Source organism: Psammomys obesus, unplaced genomic scaffold (assembly GCF_907164565.1).
Source record: "Psammomys obesus unplaced genomic scaffold, mPsaObe1.curated_primary_1811, whole genome shotgun sequence".
Lineage (NCBI taxonomy): Eukaryota > Metazoa > Chordata > Mammalia > Rodentia > Muridae > Psammomys > Psammomys obesus.
In genome coordinates, this window is record NW_026592890.1 from 3,530,769 (window position 1) to 3,548,734 (window position 17,966).

Genomic DNA, 17,966 nt, shown 5'->3' on the forward strand with positions numbered 1-17,966 from the left:
AGATAGATAGATAGATAGATAGATAGATAGATAGATAGATAGATAGAATGCAGTAAATAGTAACTATTTTTCATGCAGAGGATCTGGGCTTGATTACTAGCACCCACATGGCAACTTACAACTATGACTCTAGTTCCAGAAAATTGGTGTCCTCTTCTGGACTTACAGCCATGGTGTACCTACATGCACATAGGCAAGCCTCCACACATATAGAATATAAATAAATAACAAAAAAGAAGACAGAAATAAGTTATAAATCTATTATATCTTCTGACTTTTAATGAGCAGAAGTTACTGAGGTAGAAAATAGATGATACATTAAAAGCATATATCATTAGAATTTTTGAGAGAGCTTGTTTAAAATATCTCAGTGTCTCACTGTGCCAGATGTACCTGAACATTGCAGATGGCTGAGGAAGAAAATGGATCTGTGGGGTCTGCCGTGGCCCTGACAAGATAGCATTAGGGAAAAGGATACCTCAATTACCATATGTATTTCTGATACAGGATGTGGGGGATGGGCAAAGCTTTCTGGAGAACTTGACAAAGAATCTTTTTAGTGACGGTTGCAAGTGGAACAGGCACCAGGCTTTGTTATCATGTCATATCAGCTGTGTGATGTGACAACCTTCTCATACAGGCTTCTGGGGAGGGCCGCAGAGCAGACGAGGGAGTTGGAGTATACGAAGAGCCCACTTGTTGAAATAAGGTGCTCCCAGGAGACCTGATCACAGCCAGACTGACCTTAACCCACCCAGGAGAGTGGGGCCCCCATGGGCCAGTCAAACCTCCTAACAACACTGTATTGGGAATCCAACTCCCAACACATGAAGGTTAAAGAGCAAATGCCCTGGCATCGCAGGCTGCAAGACCACAGTCGGCTATTGCTCTGCGTGGGAATCTGTAATTGCCCCAACACACTTCCCCAAGGAACTTCCTCTCCTCTACTGCGCATTCCCGGCACCCTCCTTGAACACCAACTGACTGTAAACACTGGAGTTATAAAGTGTTAATCGTTGCGTCTTCACCCGGACACTGTCAGTTTCTAAAAGGGTGTGTGTCTGAAATGATTAAACAGGAGGGACACCACCGGAGGATCATGGGTATGTGCTAGCAACCAGTGTGCACTGTGCTGACTTTGCAATTTTTTAGGCAAATTATCTCTCCTACTTCTCTGTGGTTTTATTTCTAATTTTATTTCTTCTTCCTATTTTTTATGTCTCTTTATAAAACCAGAAACCCTGGTTGATGCCACACACACAGAAAAACCCAGACCAATGCAGACTCATAAACTCCATCTCTCATCCGGGACCTTCTCCTTCTGGGAACCTTCTTTTTCTTTGATCAGCCCAAGTGTCTGCATCACTTCGAGATGTAAAGATGTGGCTTTCTGTGTCTACAAGCCTGCCAGTCAACTGACCTGATAAAGGCATGATCTGTCTTCCGTGGTGGCCTTCTAGCTCTTATACAGAATCACTAAAGAGAAAGTAAAATATTGTTCAGCAAAGACTCATACTTGGTGAAAAGTGAAGCTTGAATTTATTCTACACACCACCATGGCAGCCCCCTGGCAGGAGACCAGACCATGAGGGGGTGACTGGCCAGCATGAGACGGGGAATGAGGGAAAGCTAGCCAAGGACAGAAGCAGAGCGGGGGTAAAGTTCCTCCACACAAGCCCCTGACAGAAGCAAAGCAACTCAACCTCAAAGAAAAGCACTGTTGCACAGGACTCAGTTGTGTTTCGTCTTTCTGTTCTGTCACAGTAGGAAAACGTGTATCATCCAAAGCAGCTTTGGGGGGGGAAGGGCGTGAAGGGCGATGCTAGCTTGGGAAATAAAGAGGTGTTCTGTGGGTTCTGGGGAGCTGGTGGGTTAGCTGGGCATTTCTCATTTGGGGTATACTGTGTAATTTTTACCTTGACGTGGAAAACTTTGTTCCAGGAGGAGGGACATCCAGGAACCAGCAATCAAGGCAAGGCTGGAAACTCCCTGAAGTTCTGGCAGCTCACAGCAAGCAGCCAGGCAGGGGAGTGGCTGAGGCGGCAGGGGAGGCCTTCCTGTAGCCCTTCCTGTCAATGTCAACAGGCCGGGCCAGGCAGAGCCAAAGGCCTGCACCCTGCCCATGAGAAACTGTGACTTAGTCATGAGACATCTATCTCCGAGTCTGAAGTACAGAACGTAAAGGTGCCTTGTAACGTCAGACCGCTTGCTACTCCCTACCCTCCAATGAGGCACACTCCGTGTTCACGTGCTGTTTAACCCAGTGTCATTACTCAGGAAGCCTGACACAAGGAAAGTAAGCTTATCCCCAGCTTGGTCGGTTCCTAGGGACCGTCAGGACTGGACCTGTTGTAGAGCTAACGTTGCCTGACTTAGGAAGAACTCGGCTGTGGCTCCAGTCCTTACCAGGAACACTGTCTTCCGTCTTCCTCTTTTCCCTCTGGGAAAGGACTGCTCATTTGTGGAAGGCTGTGTGGGGTAACCATCCTCTTGGACAAGGGTTAGTATTCTCAGACATTGGCTTGTAGGAGAGGCAGCCATGAGCTCCGGGAGGCACAAATGGCGGAGAAGCTTGGGCTGTGAGAAGGGACCAGGTTCCAGGATGGACTCCACTCCACAGCCTCTTCTGCAGTGTCCTGCCTCCTCCTTCTGCTATCAAGAGTGGAGTGATGAGGAGAGCAGGGAATTGCAGAGAACAAGATCCTGCAAAAGGGCTGGAGAGATGGCTCAGAGGTTAAGTGCTCCAGGAGTTCTTCCAAAGGACCCCGGTTAAGTTCCCAGCACCCACATGGCAGCTCAAGACTGTCTAGAGGATCACATGCACACACACACACACACACACACACAAGCAAATAAATAAAAATTTTAAAAGACTAAGTGAGCCTAAGCATGATACTAAACAAAAGTCCACACTTGCCAGCGTAGGTGCGGAAGGCATTAGCAATAAATGTTTCACTTATAATGAGCAGCAACTGAAATATGGAAGGAAATGATGGCATAGCTGGCTTCTGAGAGGACATGTGGACAAAGCCATAAAGCACACACAGTACCTTTGCAAACAGCTTTAGCTGATCCTGCATAAAGGCCTCGTGTGACCTTTTGTGCTTCTGAGCAACTTCAATTACAGGAACATCAGAGAAGGTGGCCAAAACCATGCACTATAAATTCCGTTGTTGTCTTCCCATTGCTGTGAATCAGTGCAGGAAAATCTGTGCATGCCTCATGTGCAGACTCTAGGATCTTACTGGCTTTACATAAAGGCATATTAAGCCAGCACTAACAACTACAGGTAGCCCCTGAAGCCTTCTCTGAGGAATTATGAGGTGTATGTTCCTAAATGGGCCATTTTCAACCATACAAAATCCAGTGGTTTCAACAAGGTTCATCCCAGCTGACTAATATGCCAAACCATTTTCCCTTAAGATCTGAGGATTGTGCCATGTTAAATGGTCATCATTATTACATCCCATGGACCTCAGGTGGGCATGACGGCACAGACATGTAATCTCAGCACACAGGAGGACCATGTGTGTGCATGCGTGCGCACACACACACACACACACATATTATGTATAATATATATGATAAAATTTGTGAGCACTTTATGCTCATGTTTATCTTTATGTATGTTTGGAATTTTAAATTCTAAATTGGCTCTTACAGGAAATATTCTTTTATCAGGAATTTTAAAAGATTTCTCTCCACTATATCACTTGGGTCATCTGATTGCTATCAAGGGAAGTAATTTCCTTTAGAAGTTTATTCCACTGCAAAAAAGAGCTTTTCCCAGGCCTTGTCTAGAATGTATATCAAGGTGCTATCTTCAGAGCAGTGTAAGAGTGATGGCCAGCAATGACCCTGTTGAGAGAGCAGAGACAGAAAGGAACTCTGAATGAAGTGAGCAACATCAGAATAACGTAAAAAGCTATCTCTAAATATACACCTTTGGTCCATCCCCCGAGATCTAATTCATACGGATGTGATTAGTGACCATCTGTCTCTCTTCACCATGTCTGCCAGAATGCTGGGGCCAGGTAAGAAGCCCACCCCACCCCAGAGCACCCTGGCAGATGGCAAAAGTGCGGGCTGCATGTATACCAAACCCACTCCTGGCCTCACCTGAGCTCCTCACTCAGTCTCCATCTGTGTTCTTATTTTTGTCTTGATTAACCATATGCTCCTAGGCCGGCCTGGGTTCTGTTCTGTGGGAAGACTGTAGGTGATCAGTAAATCACAATGGAAGGCAGAGATCTCTTAAACATTACATCCTTGCTGTGACTCTTTCCTCTCCTTCAGAATTTAAGTCTAAGCCCTCAGCTCCCATCAGCCCTCCTTGCTGGAGATGGTCTCATGATCATACTGACACTCAGCAAACTAGCTACCAACTATCACTTCCAGGGTACTTGGTCTGCCTTTGCCTCCAATCTTTTCCCTTCTCTCCCCTCCCTTCAGCTCCCCTTCCCTTTTCTCCCTTTGCCTCTTCTCCCCTTCCCTCTCTGTCTGTCTGTCTCCCTCTGTCTCTCTCTCTCTTTATGCCTTCTAAATAAAGAATACTTATCTTGCTTACTGTAAAGGAAGAAAGAGGGAAATGAAGAGGTAGAGAGAAGAGAGAGAGGAGAAGGGAGATTAGGGGGAGGATAAACAGGGACAGTGTAAGTGGCTTGATTTGGGGCAGTCATGTCTCTGGCCTCAGACAATGTTAGTATTAATTATGAGACATGAGTAGAATATGCATGTATACACTGTGCATGGGCTGGGAATGTGACTCATTGGCAGGATGATATGTCTATCATGTGAAGGACCTGGACTTCATTTCCAGTACTGAAAAAAACAAACAAAGAAAAAAACAAAACAAAACAAAAAAACAACCCTACATTATTATGTTATACAATAAAATAGAATTATCTTAAGCTACAATCTTTTTTTATTGTATTCTTCTGTCTCCTTTGTGGATAAATAATTTTGTTCATTTGAACTAAATATGAGAGGCTGTCTGTGATGGTTAAAGCAGAAATATGATGGTCAATAAAAGAAAAAAGAATGAGAAGAAGGAAAGGGAATTATTAACAAGCTTGCCGAAAAGAAAAAATAAAAAAGATTTGCCTGTATTGCAGAATGCAGCATTTTAAAATGAAGACTATGTTCATGGGAATATTAATACAGTCATTTTGGTAAACTTCAAAAGGATTTAAGATCTAAAGAAACTGCCTTTTGCTTCCGCTGTAAACCATCCCACGTGAGAGACACCACCCCTGGCCTCTAACTGCAAGCTGCCCCAGAAACTCACTGTTTCCACCGCCCCCAGTTAGTTCCAGGACAGGGGCGGGGTGCAGCGGGGACTATGGCAGGAAGCTTCCAGATCTTTCCCGAAGGATATGACATTTCACAGGTTTAGAGGTTTATGCTCCCCAGACTTTAACACAGAAACAAAAATCCTCACAAAGAAAAGAGGGGTCGGCTAGAGTTAGAGGAGACAAGAGTGGCGATGGCCTTGCTGTACATTTAGAATGCCCTTGGGATTATTTACCGGGCTCTAACCAGGCCTTGGCATAAAGAATCCTGACTCCGCCTGGAGGGGGTGAGCCCAGTGGAGGTTCCACAGCCTTGAAAGCAAAGGCAGCTTCCGCAAGCCCTTGGATTTGAAGTCTGATAAACCCGGCTCCTCACCCTACCTGTTTGCACAGAACACATCTCTAGGCCGGGCGCGGAAAAGAAGAAATAAAGCCGGAATACAGTTCCACTCCAAGAGGCGGGAGCCCCTGCTGGCCTCCTCCCGAAGGTCTTCTCAAACAGACCATGTCCACTAACGCCATTCATTTCTCACCATCTGATTTTACTTGCTGAGTTCTCCTTAAGATCGTTCCATAGCACAGCGCGGCAAAGCTGAGTAATAGTCCGCCATCTCTGTGTACGTATACATACGTGCATTTATAATTTCATTTAGCTATCCATCTGGCCCTTTCGGCTATTGTAAATAAGGAACAACAGTGTTATAAATATTGACGGGCTATTAATTTTAAAACCATGGGTTTCCCCCACACACACACTTTTGGGTGCATGCATGCTTATGGCAAATTGGTACAATATAGCCCATAGATTATAGCATCTACAAAAAAGAGGCTTCGTATCATAGTTTGATTGTCCCTGACTGAGAGGGGGTAAAGTGACAGAATTGTACAGCAGTTACAGGGCTCTGGTTTCTTCATAGTAAAGCCAGTCTAGGGAGCTCATTATGTCGGTGAGACTAAGGATGAGTGAGGTGGATACATGGGTCTAACCATAAAGACATACGCTTAAATGAACATCGCAGAAACACCAGGACCACATCCGAAAGCAGATCTCAGAAGGGGACAGGCTGCATTACCTGACCAAAAAAGCTGGCTAGCAATCCATAAAATGTTACCATCTATGAAAATCAAGAGAGACACTTCAAAATAACCAATTGCTCAAAGACAAAAATGGCAAAAAAAAAAAAAAAAATGAAGCACTTTGTATGATAATAAGAAATATTATAAAATTGTTTCATAAGAAACACTTCCTGTTGCTGCATATTAGGGGGAGCTGAGCACACATCTACATACATGTAGATGTATGTATGAGTACATGCTAGCTATGTTCTGTCAGCTCGACACAAGCTGCAGACCTCATTTGACAAATTCCCTCCATAAGCTGCGCTGCAGGCGAGTCTGAACGGCATCTTCTTAATCAGTGATGGGTGTGGGAGGTCCCCAGCCTGTTGCGGGTGACATCATCCTTGGACTGGTGGGTCTGGGTTCTATAAGGAAGCAGGCTGAGCAAGTCTGGGGAGCAAGCCAGAAGGCAGCACCCTTCTCTGGGCTCTGCAGCAGCTCCTGCCTCCAGATCAGTGCCTGCTTTAGGCTCCTGCCTTGGCTTCCCCTAAGGAACTTTGAATCATGATATGTAACCCAAGTAAACCCTTTCCTGCCCATAGTGCTTTTGGTCGAGGTGTTTCTTTACAGCTACAGTAACCCTAACCAAGATAATTTTATATATAGGCACAATGAATATTTTTGAAAAGGTTAAAAATTTGACAAAACTGAGTGTCCTAGTTTCTTTCTGTTGGTGTGATAAAAACGGTGACCACAAGCAACTTTGGAGAAGACTAGACTTCTCTGGCTTACAAACAACTCCAGGTCACAGTTGGTCACTGAGGGGAATCAAGGCAGGAACCTGAAAGCAGGAACTTCAGGGCAGGACTTGAAGGCAGTCTGCTCGCTATTCCAGACCGCGCTACCCCTGACCAAGAAGCTCACTTACAGCCAAAGCAGTGTGGCAGGAACCATGGAGGATGCGGCCTGCTAGCTGGAGGCAGGCTTGTGATCAGCTAGTTTTTCACAGAATCCGGGAACACCTGTGCAGGGAACAGCCGCTCAGGGTGGGCGAGGCCCTGCTTCATCAGTTAACAATCAAGACACCCCTCCACACACCAATCTGATGGAGGCAACTCCTCAGTTGATGCTCTCCTTTCAGACAACTCTAGGTTGTGTCAAGTTGACAGTTAGAGCTAACCATAGCACCGAGGAAGGCAAAAGAAACCAGGTAATAAATGATCACTACAGGGATCTAGAGAGATGGCTCAGATCTTTGGCTACTTTTCCAAAAAAACCCATGCTTGATTCCTAGCACCCATATGTGGTTCATATCCACATGTAACTAGTTCCAGGACATACAATGCCCTCTTCTAGACATGCATACAGATATTCATACAAGCAAAACACCCAGACAACATTAAAAAAATTAAAGAAAAAAAAATCATTACAAAGAATGAAAAGAAGACCTAACTACAGATCTTACCAACATTTAAAAATATTTAACAATGGGCTTGTGAGATGGCTCAGCAAGTAAAGGCATTCGCTGTGCAAGGCTGGGGCCCTGAACTCAACCCCCAGAACCCACATAAAGGCAGAGGAGGGAACCCACCTCGCTGGCACTCCTCTGACTTCCACACACATGCCTCTGCATGCTTGCACCCGACAACCACACAGGATAAACACACATAACAAAAGAGATAAAATATCCATAACAAAGGGATGTTGTGTACAACTTTACACCAATAATGTTGAAAACATGTGAAATGGAGAAATTCCTGGCAAAATATCTTTTAAAAGTCGTTTAGTGAAAACATAGAATCCAAATAGTACCGTATCGTTTAAGGAAATTCAAAATAGTTTAAATTTGTCTGCCAAGAACTCTTCTCTGATATATTCTATCAAGCACTAAATGAAGAAATAGTTCTAGTCACACGCTCCCTGGTACAAAAGAAGAGACAATTCTTAGCTCATTTTATGAACTCAGTGACACCGAACCAAAACCTGATGAAGTCTCAGGTAACTTACCAATATTCCTCATAAGCATAGAGTTGAAATTTTAAGTAAACTGTTAGAATAAGAAATCTAGAAATATCCAGACAATGGTGGCACAGGCCGTTAAGCACTCGAGAGGCACAGGCAGGGGGATCTCTGTGAGTCTGAGGCCAGCCTGGTCTACAGAGCTAGTTTCAGGACAGCCAGGGCCACACAGAGAAACCCTGTATTGAAACAAAACAAAACAACATCAAAAAAAAAAAAAAAAAAGAAAGAAAAAAAGAAAAAAGAAAAGAAAAGAAATAAATAAAGAAATACATAAAACAAAATGTGGATTATTTCAGGAGCATAAGATTCACTTTTCATCTGGAAATCTATCAGCAGGATGCTTCCCCAAGATAAAAGGATAAAAACCCTGGTATTTTCCTTCAGATCAGCAAGCAATGCGCTTCATTGTCAATAGCCATCTCACTGAGCGCAGAAGCAGTTTTTATAAAATTCAAGACCCATTCAAATGAGGGGAGGAGGAGCACTGCTTCAGCGCTAGGCGCTGAGGGAAATTACCGCAGTTAGTGTGGAGTCCTGAGTACGGAGACTGGGAACAAGGCAAAGTAACCCAGCAAGCAGCACACTCCTGAATGCCCCGCCCAGCACAGCACATCAACAAAAGGGAGGTTATTGAGCTTGGAAAAGAAGCTGCTGTCATACATAGATTACATGGCTGCACGTGAGAAAGAGCTTGAAATAGTCTACAGAAAGCTTTATTAAAAGGTTTATTAAAAAGAAAGTAGATTCATAACCAAACCATCGGCAGAGTGCAGGGAATCATATGAAAGAAGGGAGTGTTAGTAAGACCTGGAGAGGACAGGAGCGCCACAAGGACCAAATATACCAGGGCACAGGGGTCTTTCACGAGACTGTTCCTCCAACCAAGGACCATGTAAGGATATAACCTAGAACCCCTGCTCGGATATAGCCCATGGTAGCTCAGTGTCCAAATGGGTTCTCTAATAAGGGGAACAGGGACTGTCTCTGACAAGAACTCAATAGCGAGCTCTTCCACTCCCCTCCCACGAGGGAAGCGCAGCCTGGCTAGACCACAGAAGAGGACATTGCAGCCAGTCCTGAGGAGACTTGATAAGCTAGGGTCAGATGGAGGGGGAGGAGGGCCTCCCCTGTTAGTGGACTTGGAAAGGGGCAGGAAGAAGATGAGGGAGGGAGGGTGGGATTGGGAGGAAATGAGGGAGGGGGCTATGGCTGGGATACAAAGTAAATAACCTGTGATTAATATAAAAAATAAAAAATTAAAATAAAAAAAGAAAAGAAAAGCAGACGCAAGCTAAATATGTAAAAACCAATCGGACATATCTACAGCAAGCAAATGAAAAATAAAATCTTCCCAATGCAACTTCAATAACATCAAATGTTTAGGTACCTAGGAACAAGCCCCGTGGACAATACACAGAAGTTTATGATGAAGATTGCAAATATGACAAAGGAAATTAAGGTCATTTTAAATACCAACACAGATGACAAGGCTCATGGGTCAGACAAACAATGAGATACCAGTTTCTCCAATACTGTCAACACGTTCAGTACAATCCCAATCAAAGATCTTCAAACTGATTTATAGTCTCAGTTTAAGGTTAAAAAAAAAAAAAGGCCTGCCAGGTTAGATATTTATTTTACAGTTTCCATTGTTGTTGTTATTGATTGGTGGAAATAATTAATGAGGTGACCCTCAAATATAAATATGCAAATACAAGTCATTCCATTGATGGGTATAATACTAAAGGAGGAGGAGGGAAAGAAAGCAGAGGGAGGGGGAGAAGGAGGAGAAGCTGAAGGAGATAGGCATCTCAGAGCCAACACATCCAAGCTAGATAGTGTGGTTTTGGAGCAAATGAATTTCTCTATGACTTCACAGTAGAAGAATACTTTTTCAGACAGAGCTTTCTTGTGAAGCTGCAAACTGGTACACCATTCTGGGAAGAGTTTTGTGATGTTTTATCAAGCTAAACCTACCTGTTTCCAGTTTCTGAACAATTCCACTTCTGGGTATAAAGTGAGCCACAGGAGTGCGTTAATCAAAATAGTCCAAAGGTGTAAACTACCCAAATGGGCACCAAAAGTTAGTAGACTTTTGTAGAAGGTTAATAGACAGAGTCCATGTCATGGTCTGCCTAGTCGGTATTGGTATATGAAACGTGAGTGAGTCTTATGAGGAGTCCATATGGCATGGTTCCAGTGCATTCCATGTATATGGAATAGATAGATAAATTTTTCAAGACAGGGTTTCTCTGTGTAGCCCTGGCTGTCCTGTAACCCACTCTGTAGACCAGGCTGGCCTCAAACTCACAGAGATCTGCCTGCGTCTGTTTCCCAAGTGCTGGGATAAAGGTGTTGTGATGGTTTGAGTAGGTTTGCCTCCCATACACTCACGTGTTTGAATGCTTGACCCACAGGGAGTGGCACTATTAGGGGGTGTGGTCTTGATGGCGTGGGTGCGGCCTTGGCCGGGGGAAGTGTGTCACTGTGGGAGTGGGCTTTGAGGTTTCCTATGTTCAAGCTCCACCCAGTCTCTTCCTCTCTGCCTTTGGATCGAGACGTAGAGCTCTTGGCTCCTCCAGCACCATGTCTGCCTGTGTACTTCCCGCCATGGTGATAATGGGCGAACCCTCTGAAATGGTAAGCCCGCCCCAGTTAAATGGGTTCTTTAATATAATATTTTATAAGTGTTTCCTTGGTCACGGTATCTTTTTATAGCAATGAAACGCTAACTAAGACAGATGTGCACCACCCACTTTATATTTAAAAATTAGTAAAATGAACTCAAGGTAGCAAACATGAGACTAATGACTAATGATTGGTGACGTGGCTGACCAAGGGGACAGAGGCACAGCCCACTGGGGTCATATGGTTTAACTTTCATGCAGGTTAGGGAGGTGATGAAATATGCAGTCAGAAGTTTTCATGGCACATAAAAGCCATATTCACTGCCTGTCAGCCATTTCTTGCTCAGTTCCCTTCCTCTCTCACTCTGGGCATCATGGTGCACACTTTTAATATCAGCACTCTGGAGTCAGAGGCAGGCAGGTTTCTGTGAGTTGGAGGCCAGCCTGGTCTACATAGGGAGTTCCAGGCCATAGTGAGACCCTGTCAAACAAACAAACAAAACGTCAAATGTCTCAAAAAAGAAAACTGATGCCCAGCATTGGAGCTTATTTCTCTGAATTCTTTTTCTTCTGAATCTTTTCTCTGAATCCTTTTGAATCTGAACAAGTCACTCTTCCTCTGTTTTTCTCTCAACCACAACAAAAAAAGATAGCCCAGAGACCAACGTCATCTCAGAACAACATAAATGACAACTTTTTGTTTCCTTTAGTATTCAATTAATTACAACAAACAGGTAACTTACACGGTCAAATGCTGCATTTCTCTTCAAGCCTCATTTTAATCTGTGGCAAAGGTACAACCGTCCCCATTTTAAATAAAGAAAACCTGGGTACACAGAAGTCAGGTAGCCTGCTCCACACCAAACGTTAGTAGGAGCCTTAGTGTTTTCACCCATCTGTTGTTTTAGAGCTCTTTTCTTCCTCAGCATTTATTTTTAAGCGTGCGCGCATCATGACAACTGCAGTGCCCGTGGAGGCCAGAAGAGGGCGTCAGATCCCCTATAGCTAGAGTTAGAGGTGGTTGTCAGCTGACCAACATGGGGGCAGGGAACCAAATTCGGTTCTCATTCTCAACAGTACACGTCCTTTTATGTACATTTGGTGTTTGGCATACATATATATATATATATGTATATGTGTGTGTGCGCGCGCGTGTGAGTCCGATCCATTGGAATCTGAGTTACTGAAAGACCAGCAGTTGTGAGCTGCTTTGTGGGTGCTGGGAATTGAACCAGGGTCCTCTGGAAGAGCAGCCAATGCTGTTAACCGCCGAGCCATTTCTCCAGCAACAGTACACGTTCTTAACTGCTAAGCCATCTCTCCAGCCCCGAGTCTAGAGTTTTTAATAAAAATTATAAAACAACACATGAGTAGAAAATGATACATCCATAATTAGACTAGTGATATTATACAGATGGGATATTTTCTGAGCCTGAAAGAAGTTATACATAGCTACCAGTTTTGATATGATTGAAATACTTTTGCCCTCTAATTGTCAGCTGCCCAAATGTATCCTGAACCTTCGTAAATTCCATTAAAACGGAAAATGTCGAACACTAGAGGTCGCCCTTCTAGTGGCGGGCTTACGGGTCTGTTGCCTTTTACAAGACCAAGTGGGCCAAGTGTTGGAGGCAGACATCAGTGTGACCAGCAGGTGGCACTAGAAGTCCAAAGATCCAGCGGTTGCTGCCTCAGCTGAACAGTTCTGACAATAGCTTACGTCCCTCAGAGCAGGCTGGCTGTGCTCTATTCTATTTAGTTGTCAACAGAGTCTACCCAAATACCACACACACAACTCATCCGTCCTCTGGAAAAAAAAATCAAAACAAAATAAAACAGGTTGCTTAAAATAACAAGCTAAAGAGGATGTGCGAGGGACCTAGCTGACAAACAGCTCAGACCAAGTTTCAGGCTCCTTCCTGTAGGACATTCACCAAAACTCTTGACACACCTGGGATCAGGAAAGTGATGAGACCCCAGGGTTCCAGGGTCTTTCTCTCTGGGAAACTGGGCTGCTGCTCTCATCCCAGCTCTATGGGCAATTCAGGAGGTCCACGCCGGGCAGGTTAGACCCGGGTGTGTGGAGAGAACCCATAGCATGCTCATGGCTTTCTGTATTACATGAGCCCTAGGAGGCTTGCTGGGGTCCCAGGCATCTGTCCTACTGCTTACCTCAGCGTTCCCACGCCTGCATACCCGAGGCCTGCGGCTGCCAGGCTGACTTCTTGCCTCAGGAACTCAGCTTGATTTATCCATTTGTCGCTGTGACCTACAGGAGGCATGCACTAAGCTCCATCATCGACAGCCTGATGCTCATCGTGAGTCTCTGCGTCCAGGAGCGAAATCCCACCCACTAAGGGCGAGCGTGAAGAAAACGCTCAGGTCTTCCTATGGTGAGTGCTGGAATAGCTAAGACATTCCAGTGGTACAGACCCTATTATGAAGACAAATGTTCCCTGGGAGAGACCTTGTTACGTCAGGGCTGCTTGTAGGGAATGTGGTGGAGGGACTCTCCCGCAGAAAAGCCATGTACTGGGGATAGTTATAATGAAACATAATGATGCAACGTAGTCGGGCGGAGGGAGTGGCATGGTAGACCCATGCCAAGGTATGCCCCTGAGGAGTTGCCCCACAAAACAGATCTGGTATGAGAAGGTTTATTGAGGGAAAGGAGGAGTGAGGGCCTGGAGAAAGGGGGAGGGGTAGAGAGGCAATGAGGGAGCCAAGAGGGCAAAGAGAAGGGCAGAAAGGGACACAGAGAGAGGAACCCTCAGAAAAAGAGTACAGAAACAGAGAGAGAGAGCTGGGGTTGTGGCTGGTTCTTTAATTGGGGGGGCTCACACACACCTGAGCACCTGGTGGTGGCAGGCGATAACTTGAGGTGTTGCTAGGTCCCTGAGGGCAGGCGTCTGACTCACCTGTCTGCTGACGATAGTAGATAGTAGTCAGGTATTTGGATGAATGCCAGCACTTGGGAGGCGTCAGCAGGTGGGTCTCTGTGAGTTCAAGGCCAGCCTGGTCTACAGAACCAGTTGCAGAATGGCCAGGACTACACGGAAAAAAAAAAAAAAAAAAACTGTCTCGAAAAGCAAAAAATAAATAAATAAAGAGAGTGAGACCCACCTGCATTTGTGTGTGTGTGTGTGTGTGTGTGTGTGTGTGTGTGCGCGCACTTGTGCATGTATATGGAGGGGGCGGGGACAAACGTCAGCTGTCATTCAGGAGTGTTCCACTTTGATTCTGAGATAGGGTCTGATAGGCCGGGACGTCACCAACCCGTTCAGGTGGGCTGGCCCAGGCATCCCAGGAATCCTCTATTGTCAGAGCCAGAGTTAACCTGTGAGCCCGATTGCCCAAGAACAGATGCTTCCTGGAATGTTGGGGGCTGTGGTTCCTGGGAAATGACAAGTCGCATGTTTTCACTCCCCTAAGCGAGCTTGTTTGCAGCAGATGTGCTTGATCGCATGTGGCGGGAGGGACACAGTCAGGAAATGAGGTAGGATGTGCTCTTGCTCCTAACTGGACCTGGTGGAAAATATGATGGCTGTGAGATTTTGACTTTTTAAGCCTCTGCAAAATGTGACTCATGGCCATTTCCTGGAAACCCAGGAGTGGACTTGGCCAGAGTCCATCATCCAGGCTGGTATTTAATTAAAGCTTGTTTCAGATTTGGCTCAAATTTGTGGAATTGGTCTTTCTCTCTCAATTTCCAGGATTAACACTATCTCTGCCTCCCCAACTCTGGGATTACAAGTATGTACCAAAACACTCAGTTTTTTACGTGTGTTCTGAGGAGCAGGCTCCTCTTAAGTAAATCAGATGTCTGCAAATGAAGTAAGCAATAAATTGTCTCTTAGACAATGACATAAAATTGTCACATGACTTAGTCAACTGTCAGAAATGAAATAAAAACTTAAGATGTCTGAAAGCCACCCCCGCCAAGCCTCAGCAAGTCTTGACGACATCCCTTTGTTCTATGTCTTATTAACAATTTTATTTTTATTTTATGGTGCCAGGGACTGGTCCCAGACCCCCATGCCATACTAAGCTTTCCCTCTGCCCCCTCAGCCGTGCTCCCAGCATGCCACTGATGTCATCATTCTCTTTCCCTTCTTACCATTTAGTTGCAGGGGACAAAACTTCCCTTACAGAAAATCAAAAGCAGCCAGTGAAACTTCTGATCCTCTCACTCTGTGGAGCCTTCCCGTTCATCTAAATACAAGCTACTAGAATCTTTAAGCATCTGAGGATACAAGTCTTTTGTAGTCATCCTGAGAAGGAATTTCGTGCCTTAGGACTTGGGCTTTCCACAATCTCCATAACTGTGTGATGGGCTTAAAGAAATTTCTTTATTTTTTCGTGGCTTCAGAGATTTCAGGCCACTATCCTGGGTGCCCTGAATCTGGGCCTGTGGTGAGATGATGCCATGGCTACAGGAGCCTGTGGCACAAGAATCAGCTCACCTCACCGTAGCCCGGAAGCCAAGAGGTAGAGAAGGGAGCCACACCTAACCTGGGCAAGCAAGCCTCAGTGATTGGCTTCCCCAGCTGTGTGCCATCTCCTATTTCTGCCATGACTCAAAATATGACCGCCTGTTGGGAAAGCAGCACCCAACATGCAAGCCTACAGGGCACAGCTTACATGCAAATCCCAATGGCAGTGCACAGAACATGTCCATAGCAGTGAGTCGGCCTTTTCAATTCAGCACTCATCACTGTTGCTGCCTCGCTTGAGTCACTTGCAGTATGTTCTAGATACATACAGGCTCCTCATTGGATTCTAAGTTACACTTAGAATGCTGTTACAGAGACCACACCCTTTGGCTGCAGGACACAAAGAAATTAATCTCACACTGATTGGGCAGATCCTCCCTGCTGTCCCGCTTTCAAAGTGCAGGGAGGTGTTGCCTTGGGGAAAAGACGTCAGTAACGTTACCCACCCCGGACCCCTGCGTGCTATAGTACCAGGCTGTCCCGTAAGATATGTCCACTGACGAAATAGTGGCACAACTGTTATGGGGTACTAACCACCTTCCAATTGGATTTAAGACAGTGGGAGCAGGGCCCACAAAGACATGAGGGACTTAATAAGAAATTTGCAGTTAGAGAAACAAAGCCACCAAACAGCTTCCTGTTCATTTATTCTCCTTTGTTTTCAACTCTATAATGAGACAATATCTAGAACAAAGCAGTTTTGTATGATTCTGCAAGTTGCTTTTGTGTTTGTTTGTTTGGTTGGTTGGTTGGTTGGTTTGGTTTGGTTTTTCAAGACATGGTTTCTCTGTATAGCCCTGGCTGTCCTAGAACTTGCTCTGTAGAATAGACTGGCCTCAATCTCACAGATTTACCTGCCTCTGCCCCCCAAGTGCTAGCATTGAAGGGGTGTGGCTCCACTGCTCCCTGCTGACTATCTAGTTTCTGCTGGTCCACAACACTTAGTCGCTTCTTAACACTTAGTTGCTTCAACAAAGTCAACTGTTCTAGGTACTCAAAACAGAGCAGACAAACAAAACAATTTGCATATTTTGACCTGAAATTATTTACAAATGGAGAAACAAGCCTCTAAGGAGACATAGCTGCTGTGTGACACAACTGGGACCATAGAGGAGGACGCGTTTGCTGTTAATTAGACAAGAAAATGACTGCACACACAATCGTGTCTCAGCCTGCACTGAAAGAGCTGAGGGTTTACAAGCCGTCCAAGCTGGCAGGGCGCTCGGCGCGGTGATTTCATTTCATGTGCATGGGTATTCTTCCTGTGTGTGTGTGTGCAGTTATGAGCCACCACGTGGGTTGCTGGGAGTTGAACCCAGGTCCTCTGGAAGAGCAGCCAGTGCTCCTAACCACTGAGTCATCTCTCCAGCCTCTTCATACAGTATTTACAAAGCAAACAGAATTCAGCAAGCATGGTGCAGTGGGGAACTCACGAGCAGCCTGGTGGTTTTTTGTTTTGTTTGTTTTTGTTTTAACGTAAAGTGTCACAAGAGAAAGATCCTAAGTTGGTGCAACACACAGCGCATGCAAGCGGATGTAGACCATCACTGACATGCGGCCATTTACGAAAAAGGTTGTGGCTGTGCAAAACACTATAAAAACCTGCAAGCCTACTCCAGGGGACTTCATATTATATGAAGTCTTCATGTTCATAGACTTCGTTTCTTATTATAGTTCCTTTGAATTCCAGTTGGAGCCCATCTCAGCTTCTTTAACAAATTACTCCAGTTAGGGTTTTTTCCTTCAGAAACAGTCATATCCTTCACGTAGGAAACAGGAGAAAACTAAAGCCAGCCAGTCACACTCCTATCCCTTTCCCGTGATAGAAAAAGTTTTGAAGCTGGGCATGGTGGTACACGCCTGAAATCCCAGCACTCTGGGGAGCAGAGGCAGGCAGATCTCTGTGACTTTGGGGCCAGCTTGATCTACAACGTGAGTCTAGGACAACCAAGGTTACACACAGGTTACCATGTTGAAAAACAAAAAGTTTTGAAATGCCATGGACAGAGAGGAACTCTCCCAGAAGGCCATGTATCTCCTTCAAGGGGGATTCCTCAAAGTCTTAGACCACAAGTCTGCCAGAAATTTTCAGAGAAACTGGTGACCTCCCTAGTGACCTCTCTCAGGAGAGCAAGGGTGGGGTCGCAGGCCCTGCAGGCCCAGAGCCGGGAGCGAGTGGTTGTACTCCTGACAATCTCAAGATGCTTCAACCCCACTCTTGCTCTGAGCTGGCTCCCCTGCCCCATGGTTTCCCACACCATATCATCATGGTTTTCATAAAACTCCGAACAGCCGCTAGTTTTGTCTTTTCCATAGGATCACTAGACTATGGTGTTTAGACCTTCGTTCTGCTTCAAGTTAGAAAACTGCAGGTGGAGTGGCACAGCCTTTAGTCCTAGCACCCTAGAGCCAAAGGCAGAGAGGTAGGTGGATCTCTATGAGTTTAGTCCAGCCTGATCTACACCGGGAGTTCC